General features: G+C 38.2%; 1 pseudogene; it reads left to right on the forward strand.

Annotated features, from left to right (window-relative positions):
* Window positions 1-6041: 6041 nt before the first annotated feature.
* LOC147513271 (methylthioribose-1-phosphate isomerase-like) lies at window positions 6042-9604 on the forward strand (annotated as a pseudogene).
* The last annotated feature ends 4816 nt before the right edge of the window (window positions 9605-14420 follow it).

Consider the following 14420-nt stretch of genomic DNA (forward strand, 5'->3'; position numbering starts at 1 on the left):
AAAATGTCATATTTAGAATTTCATATATTACAACAGGCCACAAAAAAATAGCAAAAGAATTCAAAAAACAAAGAAAAGTGATTGCCAATAATACAAAGTTTTAAGGAATTGAGAACAACTCATTTGAACAATTTGATATGCATCTAGAGAAATCCAACAAAATAACTTATTCATTCCTCAAACAAATTTCAATGAGAGGGAGGAAAAAAATAGAATAAAGTGGGTGTTGGGGTTTATACCAATACCAATCGATTCCCCCACTACACAGATAATTTGTATTTGAACACAATTCAACTCCAGACAAATTCTAAATATCACCTACAACCTATACTAACATGCCCAACTCGTTAAACAACTATTACCAACAAATAATAATGTAAAGCAGAATTAAAGCAAACCACAACACAAAGATATACCGTGGTTCGGCCAATGGTGCCTACTTCCACAAGAGCTAGTAAAGGTTACAATCTCTCCTTTCAGTCTCTCACCTTACTAGATCACTCTTATCTCTTTATAGGGTTGTCTCTCTGTAAAAGTTATCTCTCAATCTTGATAGCTTTTAAGATTGGGTTTTCTTTGACTTTTGTGCTGCCTCTCGTGTGTTTGTTGGGTGTTAGGTTTTGCCAAAAACTCTAACTCTTATTGCAAACTCGCGGTCCCAATTTTCTTCTGAAAATAGACTTGGGTGCGGGTCGCGCCTCGGGCAAGACCAAGTAGAGCGCGGGTCGCGCTGAAGGTACTGGAAGTCTTCCACGGCATGGGCGCTGGGCGCCGAATGTCAGCAAACGAGCGCAGTGTCGGCTCAAACAATTCCACATAGAATGAAATCCTTTCCTCCTCATGTGAGGGATAAAACCAACAATCTCCCCCTCCCGAACAGTGAGGGGGGATACCTCCATGCAATTTCCAAATCGGCGGGGAGGGTGTCTTCGCCATTCCGGCAATAGCACAACAAACATCAAACTTACCTTTCGGTAAGACTTTGGTCATCATATCCGACCCATTCTTTTCGGTATGGATCTTCTTGATACACAAATGCTTGTCTTCGAGTACTTCTCTAATCCAATGATAACGCACGTGTATGTGTTTGGATCTAGAATGAAAACTCGGATTCTTGCTCAAATGGATGGCGCTTTGACTGTCACATAAAACTACAAATTGTTTCTGCTTTAGCCCTAGTTCGTCGAAGAACCTTTTCATCCATAGCAACTCTTTTCAACACTCAGTGGCTACAATATACTCGGCTTCTGTAGTGGAGAGGGCAACACACTTTTGCAACTTTGATTGCCAAGAAACTGCCCCCCTTGCAAAAGTAACCAGATAACCGGAGGTGGACTTCATCGAGTCAACATCACCTGCCATGTCTGCATCAGTATAGCATTCAAGTAAGGGCTTACTTCCACCAAAGCACAAACACGATTTGGAAGTGCCCTTGAGATATCTCAATATCTACTTAACACCTTCCCAATGTTCTTTCCCCGGATTTGACAAAAAACGACTTACAACGCCCACGGCGAAAGTTATACCGGTCGTGTACACACCATTGCGTACATCAAGCTGCCCACTACGGATGCATAAGGAATCTTTTACATCTGACTCTGCTCATACTCACCCTTTGGACACATCTCTTTGGTCATGCGCGGCGGGCCGCCCAAGCGGACAACCGACCGGTAGCCGTTTGATCCATGTTGAATCTCTTCAACACCTTCTCAATGTAGCTTTCTTGAGAAAGCCACAACTTCCCACTCTTTCTGTCACGAGAGAAGCATGCCAAGTATCTGCTTTACTTGACCCAAATCCTTCATCTCAAAGGACTTACTCAAGTATTTCTTTAGCTTGGATATCTTGTTGATGTTTGGGCCAACTATCAACATATCATTCACATACAGCAATAGCACTATGAAATCCCCATCTGGAAATCTCTGAACAAACACACAATGATCGGAAGCAGACTTCTTGTATCCTTGCTTCGCCATAAAGGAATCAAACTTTATGTACCACTGTCTCGGTGCTTGCTTCAACCCATATAAGCTCTTTATCAGCTTGCATACTAGTTGCTCCTTGCCTTTGACCTCAAACCCCTCTGGCTGATCTATGTAGACATCTTCTTCGAGGTCTCCATGAAGAAAAGTTGTCTTAACATCTAGCTGCTCAACCTCTAGGTTCATACTTGCGGTCATACCCAATACCACCCGGATAGAAGTCATCTTCACTACAGGAGAGAAAATCTCATCAAAGTCAATCCCTTTTCTTTGACCGAATCCCTTCACAATAAGGCAAACTTTGTACCTTGGGTGAGGATTGTTCTCCTCATACTTCACTTTGTATATCCACTTATTCTTGAAATTTTTTCGTCCTTGCAGTTTCTCAACTAATTTATAAGTGTGATTCTTATGCAAAGAATCCATCTCGTCATGCATGGCCTTCAACCACTTCTCCTTGTATGTACCCTCAAGTGCCTCTTGATAGTACATAGGTTCTCCACCATCCGATAGTAGTACGTAGGTATATGGTGGATACCTGGTTGAAGCTAGTCTCTCTCTGTCTGACCTCCTTGCCCCATCTGCTGGTGCCTCAGGAGGATGCACTTCTACTTGCTCTAGTGGTGGTTCATGCATCTCATCTGCATCTTCTATACTAATAGGTTTTATCCCATCATGAGCAATAGGATTCTCATCATGAGCTTCCGGCTCATGATTCTCTGCATTCTCAATGCCTTCTGCACGTTCCACAGTAGGAACTTCTGGTTCTTAATCAACAAGATCATTGGCGAACGCCTGTAGCTTCTCACCCTCCTCAAAGTCTGCTATGGTTTGGTCTTCCAGGAACACAATATCTCGACTTCAGATTACCTTCTTATTAATCGGATCATAGAGTTTGTAACCAAACTTTTCATCTCCATAACCCAGAAAAATGCACTACTTGACTTTGTCATCAAGCTTGGATCTCTCATCCCTTGAATATGCACAAATGCCCTGCACCCAAATACCCTCAAGTATCCATAATCAACATCTCTGCCTGACCATACTCTCTATGGATAGTCACTATTTAGAGGCTTTGATGGCGATAGGTTGATCACATGCACGGTTGTACGCATTGCTTCTACCCAGTAGGTTCTAGGTAGCTTAGAGTGAGACAACATGCATCTCATCCTTTCTACAATAGTACGGTTCATTCTCTCTGCTATTCCATTCTGTTGCGGTATCTTGGGAATGGTCTGCTCATGACGAATCCCATGACTTTGGCAATACTCTTCAAACGGCCCAATGTACTCACCCCCATTATCTAAGCGAATACACTTCAACAACTTCCCAGTCTCTTTTTCCACCATGTTGTGGAATTTCTCAAACACGCCAAGTACTTCATCCTTGGTCTTCATACTATAGGCCCATATCTTTCTTGACGCATCATCAATGAAGGTCACGAAGTATGAAGCTCCTTTATAGGACCACATAAGTCTGTGTGCACTAGTTCAAGGACATTGTCCTTTCTGTGAGACGGGAATGTTTGGAAAGACACCCTGTGTTACTTTCCTACCAAACAATGAGTACATGTATTTAAATGTGTACCTTTGATGTCTGGCAAGGCCTTTTGCTTAGCAAGAACTTTAATCCCTTTTATGCCCATATGACCGCGGTCTCTTGTGCCCGCGATGCGGCTTCTTCTTCGCGCATTCACTACGCTTTACACAAACTAGCCTGTGTTTTGTAAAGAGAGCAAGTTTTCTTCCCTCTGGCTGCTACAATGGAACGCCTACTCAGTTTCCATACCCCGTTACCAAACGAGTGTACAAAGCCATCGTCATCTAATTTCCCAACCAAAATTAGGCTTAGGCAAATGTCAAGGACATGTCTTACATCCTTGAGTGTCAAGGTGTAGCTGACATTGGTTTCTACATAAACATCTTCAATGCCTATAATCTTCGAGACTCTATTGTTGCCCATCTTCACCTCACCAAAATCACCCGATTTGTAGGTAGTGAAGAAACTCTTATAAGGTGTGACGTGGTAAGAAGCACATGTATCTACCACCCACTCTGTACCCTGGCCTGAAGTGCTCAAGCATAACTCGTCACCACCTGACACAATTCCTACTTCACACTACAACAGAGGGGCCCTTTTGCAACGCACCCTTTTGCCACGCCAAAAAATTGTTGCTAAAACACATCTATTGCAACGCCATCTAGCATTGCTACATGTTTCTCGTTCCATGATAGCCCACTTTACTTGTATTCACATATTCGATGCTGATGCCTAGACCGCAAAGAACGCTTGTTTTATGATATTTTAGAAACAATAATAAATATTTTTTGAGGGATTTTAACATTTGCAACGCAGATGGCGCTGCTACTGTACGTGGAATTTTTTGCAACGCAGTATTCATCGCAATAAGTTTTTATCGATTTAATATTTAACTTTCTCAATATTTGGTATACATTTGTTGCGGTGAGGTTGGCGCCACGATTGGGCTTTTTCACAGCCTAAATTTTTTCGCGGGCTTCTTTTTTTGTTTTGGCTCCAACAAAATAACAAAATAGAAACGATATATTTAGCAAAATAAAAAAAATAAACCCTAAAAACACTTCTTCTCTTCAACAGCTCCCTCCCCCCCTTACTTTCTTCAATATAAAAATTGTTATAGCTAGGTAGCTTCAATCTCCCACCCTCGAATTAAGGTTAGTCTTCTTCCACCAAAAAAGATAATTTAGATAAGCTTTTCGGATTTCTCACGATCTCTTTTTTCCTCATATTGCATATTAAAGTTCCAAGCTTTCAATTCGGTTTTAGGTTGCGAATTGGGGTTTTGATTGTAAGGTAATCGCCCACCACCAGAATAGTGTCGATTTTAAGTTTGGGTTTGTTAAAATTTGTTTTTTTTTCGATAAAAAATTTTGTGCTTTATTGTAGTGAATAGTTTCTCTCGTGTTTGAATCATATAATCAATGACATGTATCATGTTGAAAGTCAAATCATCCTGATTTCTCTCTTTTTGCAGTCTGTTGTCAATCTTGTACAATTATTCCAGTAAATGAAGCACTTAGATGTCAACTTTGTCAAAGTTCACATTCTAAAGGAAGGTCTGTCTAGAGCTTGATCATCTATTGGAGAAAAGATTCCCCAAAGAATATGCATTGCGAAGAGAGGCTGTTTAGCTTCAACCTATTCATGGACAACAGGGTAATCCATCAGCTGGTGTGTATCAACTATATTATATCTCCTTCCAAGTGATACATATTTCATGTTTCGTATAACATATATGTGTTGTGCACATGTCTTTATCGTCTAGCACAATTTGTTTCTATATTTACTAAGACAAAGTTATGTTCTAAGGCGCCGGACTTGATGGATAGATAAAAGTGTCCCCAATCATCGCCTCCTCTTACTTGGAGTTACTTGTCTTGGTTAGGCGAATGTGGTTTAAATGTCCATCTTGGAATTTGTTGTGATTATTGTGGGGTAATGTCTTTCTCGTAATTTCTTGTTATTTGAAAGATATTATATTTTTTCTAGCATGCTAAACCAATTAGAGTAAATTCCTAGTGTTCTTATTTGTACTAAGTCATTTCAGAAAGAGTGTCACACACTTTCAGATAATTGTCAACATGCAAGTATTGTATGATGATATTTGGATTAGAGGCTGAAATACCTAATCTGGTGGTGGGGCATCTATTTTTTTCATATTGGAAAGTCAGTTCAGATAGATTAGTGCATACAAAAATTTTGAATTTTGGCTGCCTTATTTCCATGTTTGAAACATATTGGCCATACTGATTTATGGTAACATCTTCAATAGGATGATATCCATTAGTTTCCTAGTGATACCTTTTTCCTTCAGTCGTTCTCTTACCTCTTGATTGCTCCCTTCATATGTTTCCTATAGTTGGTGAGAGATATAAATGCAATGACTGTGAGGAGGCAATTGGTTTTGATTTGTGTGGAGAGTGTTATAATACTTCCTCCAAGCTTCCAGGCCGATTTAATCAACAACATACACCAAAGCATAAGTTTGAGCTTGTTAACTCCGACTTGATACGTAATATAATGAGGAGGTTGGTATCTGAACACTTTGAAGACAGTTATGCTCCTGTTCTCTCTGATGACGCTTCAGAAGATTTAGAAGATGGTCATCCTTCTCATCCACCCTTTGATGATACTCCAGAGAATCAAGAAGGAGATTCTCATTCCACCGCACAAAGTTGTAAGTTCAATCTAAATATTTTATATTTCATTATGAATTATTAGAGAATTTGAACTTCTGATTATTAAGGGATTCAATCTATCTGGTATATTGATAGAGAAATGAAAAATTAAGGAGGCAAAAGTTTAGTTGTCATATTACGATCAGACCGCCAGTAGGACTAGACCTAAATGGCTGCATTTCGAGTATGTTAGTGAGTACTTTTTTCTCACTTTTTATAACCTCAGTGTGTTTATACACTACCAAAAAATGACTTTACCCGACAGACTCGCTTTTTATAACCTCAGTGTGTTTATACACTACCAAAAAATGACTTTACCCGATAGACTCGAGAAAGATTACCCGACAGTTTCAGTCTGTAGGATGGTCCTGCAAATGATATCCATCGGGTATTATTTTGCCATCCGTTCAGTTAGTTCTTTCAGCACTTCATGTGTTTTGGTTATGACCAACAGTTGTGTGAGAGCTTTTATCCGTCAAGACCGTCAGTTACTTTGATAGTTTTTAACCATCCTTTCTTTCCGACTGTTGATTAAATTTTTGCTGTACTTATTAACCATCCGGTTTGTTCTTGCGAGTTCAGCTGTTGGCATATCTATTCCAATTATCAGGGTGCCAAACCAATTTCAGTTCCCACGTACCTTAAATTTTAGGTAATGACGATGAGCTTCACATTCATTTTTTTATTACAATAAGCTTAAATTCATGAATGGAATGTGCAGACAAAACTTCCTCATGAGACTACTTATTTGGACGTTCCAAATGCCACTGATGGATGGTAATCCTTTTTAGGTTTTTTCTCTTTTATTTGTCTTAAAATTGTCTCTATCCTATATCATCTTCTCAATTGGTTGTGTTTACTTGACGAGGTGGAGTCAGCATAGATAGGATTTTAATTATGTTAAATCTTGTATAGGAACTTGTTTAGTAGTTTCGAAGTCTATCATAGTGTCTCTTTTGATTCCTTGTGTAGCCAACTAGCATCTCTTTCCTATTTATCCATATCAGTGTTCTAGCCCCCTAGGGGATGGTCGATTTTTTCTTTGTGGAACTTTGACTTGTATCCAGTAGTTTAGTCAAACTATATAAGAAAGTAAATTTAAAGAAATTTACGCTACTGGTATTTTACGAGGTTTTGATTGATGAACAAATTAGGAAGAAAGAATGGATTGATTTTGACCTTTTAGTATCTTTTTGTTTTATTCCAGGAATATTATAAGGGATATGGTGGTTCATGGGGCACCTGCAATTGTTATATCCACAACCCTTTCCCTGGCTGTGGAAGTGTTTAACATGGAGCCGTTTGTTGGAACATCTGAGAATGCAACTTCTTTTCTTTTCAATAAATTAGACCATCTTGTCTCCAGGTACCTCTTTTTTCTTAAGATGTCGTTTCATATCCCAACCATTATATGACTTATGAATTATTATTTGCAGCCATCCAACTCATCGTAAACCCGTCGGATGTCGCATGATAAAACTTAAAGATGTCATAACAAAGAGTGATGCTTCTTCAGGGGATTCTAAATATGTTTTTGGGTAGTAGATTTAACTCTAGATTCTAATCTTAGAATGATTGGAAAACTGTTATTACTTGATGAGAAACAAAAAATTTGTATTATCATTATTCAGGGCTTACATAGAATATCTTTGAAACCATGCTTGAGGATGATGTTACTTCAAATAATGCTATTGGTTCATATGGAGCAAGCTTTATTAAGAATACTCTAAAGGATTCTAAGAACATTTCTATTTTAACTCATTGCAACACTGGTAGGTGCTCGGACTTTGCAATATTGTAGACTTTCGCGTTATTCTATCAATCTAGTAAGAGCTTATGTAAAATAGGTTATGATACATTCACCCTGTACACTGTTTTAATAGTCTTGCAATAGCTGGATATGGTACTGCCCTTGGAGTTATCCGTGCACTTCATACTAATAGGGTCCTTGAAAAGGCCTTTTGCACAGAGACACGACCTTTTAACCAGGCAAGTACCCCAACATTACCTTGTATCTTTGTCATTATAGTTTTGGCATTTGAATTTGACCGAAACTAGTCATTTTAAAAAGATGACATGATACCTAGGGTGTTTATGAAATAGGAGCATTAGACTCTAATCCAATATATCAAACAGCTATCTTGATCATCCTATACTACAAACGTCCAATACTATAGTGATTATGAAAAAGAAATTGAACAGGGAGCATTAGAGTCTCGTTTTAAAGGTTGTATTGCCTAGGGTGACGTTTTACCTGAGAGAGAGAAGTGGGATGTATTGGATAATCGACTACTAATGAGGCATTCACTATATCACAATTTTTCAAAGAGTCGTGAATTAGTCTGGTCAACCGTAATGAAATCTGTTAAAAACTTGCGAGTTGAAACGTTAAAGGTGTAATCCCTTGGCTGATTTTTGTTATGTAGAAATCAATGTGCATGGATAAAGTTACAAATTGAGGTTAGTAATGGCATAATCCCCAGAAATTGTCGTCCTAGGGATCAATTTCTCTAAACAATAGGAGATATGCTAGTTGTTGTCATTGATTTCTTAAAACATTGTAAATAATAACTTTATTATCATTTTATGGAATGGTCGTTAACATTAAAAGGCGATTAATTAAGCCCTATTGTAATCCATGGATTAAATAATTGTTGTGTTGGTTTCAAAATTGAAGTACATATTGTGTCTTTAAATCCTAATATGATTCTTCTCATTCTGCAACTTCAAGGGTCTAGGCTCATAGCCTTTGAGTTGGTTCATGATAAAATACCTGCTACTCTTATAGCAGATTCAATAGCAGCTGCATTAATGACAATTGGACGCGTGTTAATCATTGTCGGAGCCGATCGATCGTGTGGCTGCAAATGGTATACACTTGCACCAGTCCATTATAAGGCTGGAGATATATTTGGGTTATTTTAACATAATTTAGTGTGCTTCTTTTCTACAATGCAGGTGACACTACAAATAAAATTGGGACTTACAGGCTAGCCCTTTATGCTTTACATCATGGGATTCCATTTTTGTGGTTGCACCTGTGACTTCTATCTTTCCTTGTGTAAAGAAATTGTTATCGAGGAAAGATCTCCAAAGGAACTCTTGAATTCTCGAGGGGGACTTGGTGAGCAAATTGCTGGATTTGGGATCTCTGTTTGGAATCCAGCTTTTGATGTTACTCCCGTAAATGTTATAACTGCCATTGTAACTGAAAGGGTCTCTCTCTCTCTCTCTCTCTCTCTCTCTCTCTCTCTCTCTCTCTCTCTCTCTCTCTCTCTCTCTCTCTCTCTCTCTCAAATTTTGTTTGATGACTTCTTTCACCTAATTCATGACCAGGGCGTCATCACAAAGACTGGGAATGATGCCTTTGACAATTTTATTCAAAAGGCAAATGGCTGCAAGTGAGAGTGGTTTTGAAGTTCATCGAAGAGATAATAAGGTACATGACCTGTAATTCATCATTTGGTTAGGGCACTGCAGGTATATTTGATGGTTAACAACAATAGACATACTCGATAATCCACAGCAGTGGGCATAGCCGTCGGAAAAGTTTACTAATGTTTATTAATGTTTCTAATAAATTTACTTAAGTGATTTTTTTTTTTAATTTGTTGTGCCAGATTGGTCGATTGGTCGCCAGAAGTAATAGAATCAAGAAGAAGCTCGAGTGGATGCTGCTCAAATTAGCATGCTATAGACATTATTTGTGGAATTTTAGTTTTGAATAATTCGTCTAAATTTAGTTGAACGTTATTAAGATTATGTGAGATGATGTTTTTTCGCAAAAAATAGTTATGTGAATTATTTAAGTTCTTTTGTATTAAATGATTTAGTAATGAAATTCATTTTGTTATGATTTGTGGTGAATTGTTATAGGGTTACTGTGTTCTATAAAAATTATTTTGGGCAAGATTATGTAAATGGAAATGTACATGTATCTTAATGAATTGCACCATTTGCAATGCTAAATGCGTCCCAAATACGTGTGTTTTTCTGGACTTTATATCATTCGCAACAATTTTGGTGTAGCTAAAAGTTTTGATTCTACAGTAACGTAGACACTTTTTGCCACGCTTGGTGTGTGGCTAAATTTATGGACTTCTTTTGCCACGCCAAATGTTCAGCTAAATATTTAAACTTCCCGCACTGTGTAGCCAAATATTTAAACTTTCCGTAATAGAAATAGTGTAGCAAAAGGTTGCCTTTTGCGACGCTTAGTTGTGAAGCTAAAGGTATCAGTTTTGCAACGCCATCCTAGTTGTTACAATCTCTCTTTTCCGACGCCAAGCGCTGCAAATAGTTTGAAAAAAATTTGTAATTAATTTAATTTTCATAAATGAAGTAACAACGGAATTAGGGTATTAGTAGTGCTCACAGGCGTCGCAACAATTTAGGAACATTTGCCACGCCACTTTTGGCGTTGCATTTGAGTATTTGAGACACACTTTTTAGCAACGCCTTTGCAACGCCATCTGGTGCGTTGCGATAGATATTTTGCCACGCTCAAAGGCACCTTTAGCGATGGGGTATGGCGCTGCTAAAAACATGTTATGTTGTAGTGTCACCATGTGAAGCGATATCTGTGGCGTCTCTACCGGTGGTGCTTTCTTTTAACTCTAACTTGTCTTCATGTACGGTACTAGTCTTCTCATCCCTCTTCAATTTTGTGCATTCATACTTGAAGTGGCCATGGATACCGCAATAATTGCATGACAAGTCTTTCTTAGGAGGTTTGCTCGCGCTCATAGATTTTCTTTTGTCCTCACCTCTAGAAGAATGAGATGGTTTTCTGCTTTTGCCTCTCTCTTGCTTTCTGTAACAAAGATCTCTGAGTGACAGGAGCTATTATGTGTGTCCTTTCTTGTCTTATCGTTGAGGTTTTCTAAAGTCTTCCACAGGCTGAAAACTGTGATCTCTTGGGATACAAGACGGATTACATTGTTGTCAATCCGTTGTCTAATGCACCCAATCGCTTTTTCATCAAGCGTCTTCCAATCGGCATCGGATACTATATTTGGTTTTATTCCCCCATTATCAATGGGTTGTGCCAGGCCCTCGCAATAGAGCAAGTCTTCCATCCTGGCTTTCCACATTGTTTAGTTACCTCTATTCAGATTTGTCATGCGAGTGTTCACGGAATGGTTCATTTCTACAAGTTATTTAAACTCAAATCTTCTCTCAGGAGTTTTATCAAACACCTTCCAACCAAGATTTGGATAACACCCTAGGCTAATCTAACCAAAGCTCTGATACCACTTGTTGGGGTTTATACCAATACCAATTGATTCCCCTACTACACATATAACTTGTATTTGAACATAATTCAACTCTAGACAAATTCTAAATATCACCTACAACCTATACTAACATGCCCAACTCGCTAAACAACTATTAACAACAAATAATAATATAAAGCAGAATTAAAGCAAACCACAACACAAAGATATGATATACCATGGTTCGGCCAATGGTGCCTACTTCCACAAGAGCTAGTTCTTTATAAAGTGGGAAAGAAGATTACAATCTCTCCTTTCAGTCTCTCACCTTACTAGATCACTCTTATCTCTTTACAGGGTTGTCTCTCTGTAAATTAAGGTTATCTCTCAATCTTGATAGCTTTCAAGATTGGGTTTTCTATGACTTTTGTACTGCCTCTCGTGTGTTTGTTGGGTGTTAGGTTTTGCCAAAAACTCTACTCTTATTGCAAACTTCGTGGTCCCAGTTTTCTTCTGAAAATAGACTTGGGCACGGGTCGCGCCTCGGGCAAGACCAAGTCGAGCGCGGGTCGCACTGAAGGTACTGGAAGTCTTCCACGGCATGGGCACGGGTCGCACCTTGGTCAAAGCCAATCTGAGCGCGGGTCGCACTCAAACATTTCCACGCAGAATGAAATCATTTCCTCCTTATGTGAGGGATAAAGCCAACAGTGGGTAAGGTGTGGGGACCGTGGGGTGTGGGAGAGAGAGAGTAGGAAGTTTCATGGAGTTCAAGCACAAATCAAAAGATGAAAGGATGTTTGAATATGGAAACAGGAAAGGAAAGAGGCGAGTTTCTTCTCAATTTAATTAGTTTTCTCTCTCATGTATTTCTCTCATGTATAACGTTATCTCACCTAAAACCAAAGATCCACTATACACGATTTTTATGGTTTCACAATTTACCCGGTTCATGCCTTACCCATTAGTTGTAGCCCCAATTCATAAAAGGCTTCCGCTATGGCCTATGGGCACCTTCAATTTTGTGTTGGGCAGACCCAAAAAAAATATATTACAAGTTTGTCATTGACCTAAAAAACATGTTTTGTGTTGGGCACCCCCCAAATACATTAAGTTAACCTATTGACAACCTTTCATAGCCCTTCTCCCATCACAGTTTAAAACTCAAAGTTAGGGTTTACATAAACAAATTGAATACGAATGATTATAATCAAACATTTACAAATTTCAAATAATATTTAGTTTTAAATCTACACTTGTAATTGTGAATCAACAATTACAAATATTATTTAGTTTCAAATAATATTTATGTGCAAATTTCAAATAACATTTGCAATTGTGAATCAACAACTAGTTTAGGGTTAACAAAATTTGTACCAAAGTTTTATGTAAATTGTTCTCAATAGCTATCTTAATTTCAAATTTTACTCAAAATTTCTACAAATATTTAAAATTTTGCACAAATATCGATACAAAATTTTGTGATAATTTGGTGAATGTGGTTAGAGAGTGGTCGAAGAGAGAAAAAAGACACAAAAGCTGAAACTGGTAAGTACCGGTTTCTCGGTTCTTAGTGTATTGGGTAGGGGGTGTACGGGATTTTGTGTAGTGCCCAACATAAGTACATACCCCAAATTAGGTTGGGGTCTGCCCAACACAATTTGGGGGATGTCAATAGTAGGTCCCTTCGATCATAAATGGACCGAACTAAACACTAAGACCTGCTATACAGCCTTATTCTTTCTACAGGTTGGCTAATACATGCTACCAAATAGGGCCTAACGCAATTAGTGTGGACTTCAAGCCCATTAGCAACACATCTTCCTTTGGTGTTTGCAACCGTAGTACAAAATATCACGATATTTATCGAGATTTTAGTAAGGGATATATAAATATCGCGATATGTTTAGAGATACATAAGATTGCAAATATCGATGATATTTCGACGATATTAGTGATATTTGGCGATATTTTGTGTAGGTAACAATTTTATTTAATATTTCAAATAAATATAACTGATATATCAAGAAATATTTACAATATCTACGATAATTGTCGATATTTTGAATATATCTACGATATTTGCATATGAAATATTCTAAAATATAGAGCAGGAAATCGGGTCGGATAGACCCGAATCCAACCCTACCCGATTACCGAATACATCGGGTTTGGGTGCATTTTCATATCCGTTTATTTATTCGGGTCGGGGTCGAGTTCGGGTATGTCAGGGTCGGGTTTGGGTTCGGATTTGGATATAATTTTTGGGCTTTTTTTGAATTTTTAGTATTATCCGATCGGGTTGGATTCGGATATTAAATTTTAGTTTTATTCGGGTTCGAGTTCAGATATTGTGAAACTATTCGATTCAGATTCGGATATAGCCATATCTAACCCGACCCGACCCGATCCCTGCACTTGTAAAATATCCCCAAAAAAAGGATATATCCACAATACATATCAGGAAATTGAGTATCGATAAATACCCATATCCCGATATTTTATACTATATTTGCAACTAACATTTCTTTGACTTTAGCCACATGTGCTTTTGATGGTAGTGGAAAAAGCAGGTTTTATTGGCGTTTCAAGAAGAATTTTCGCATCATAGTAGTTATCTAAAATCCGAGTCAAGATCACCTGGTACAAGTTGAGATGATAACAACTCAGTCACTCTTTTCCTGATGCTAGCTAGCGGATGAATGGAATAAGTTATGGAGGATGCATGCTCAGCTAACACAAAAAACATTTTGTTAGTGAAGGCAATGAACCATGTCTATGGACTAAAATGAAACTATTTTAGAATTCCAGTAGCAGGAGTGAAGTGCCGAATGTTGTGATGCAGATAAGACACAAGAAGATGTTCTGTTTAACTGCCTCGTTGCAAGGGAGACTTAATTCTGGAGTCACCTAAATTGTAGAACAAAGAAGGGCAAAGAGAAATGAACAGATAAGTCCAAAAATTCCTCTTGAAGTTTATAGACTTCAGCATGAGGAGGAACATT

This window comes from Coptis chinensis, chromosome 3 (genome assembly GCF_015680905.1).
Source record: "Coptis chinensis isolate HL-2020 chromosome 3, ASM1568090v1, whole genome shotgun sequence".
In the NCBI taxonomy this organism is placed as follows: Eukaryota; Viridiplantae; Streptophyta; class Magnoliopsida; order Ranunculales; family Ranunculaceae; genus Coptis; species Coptis chinensis.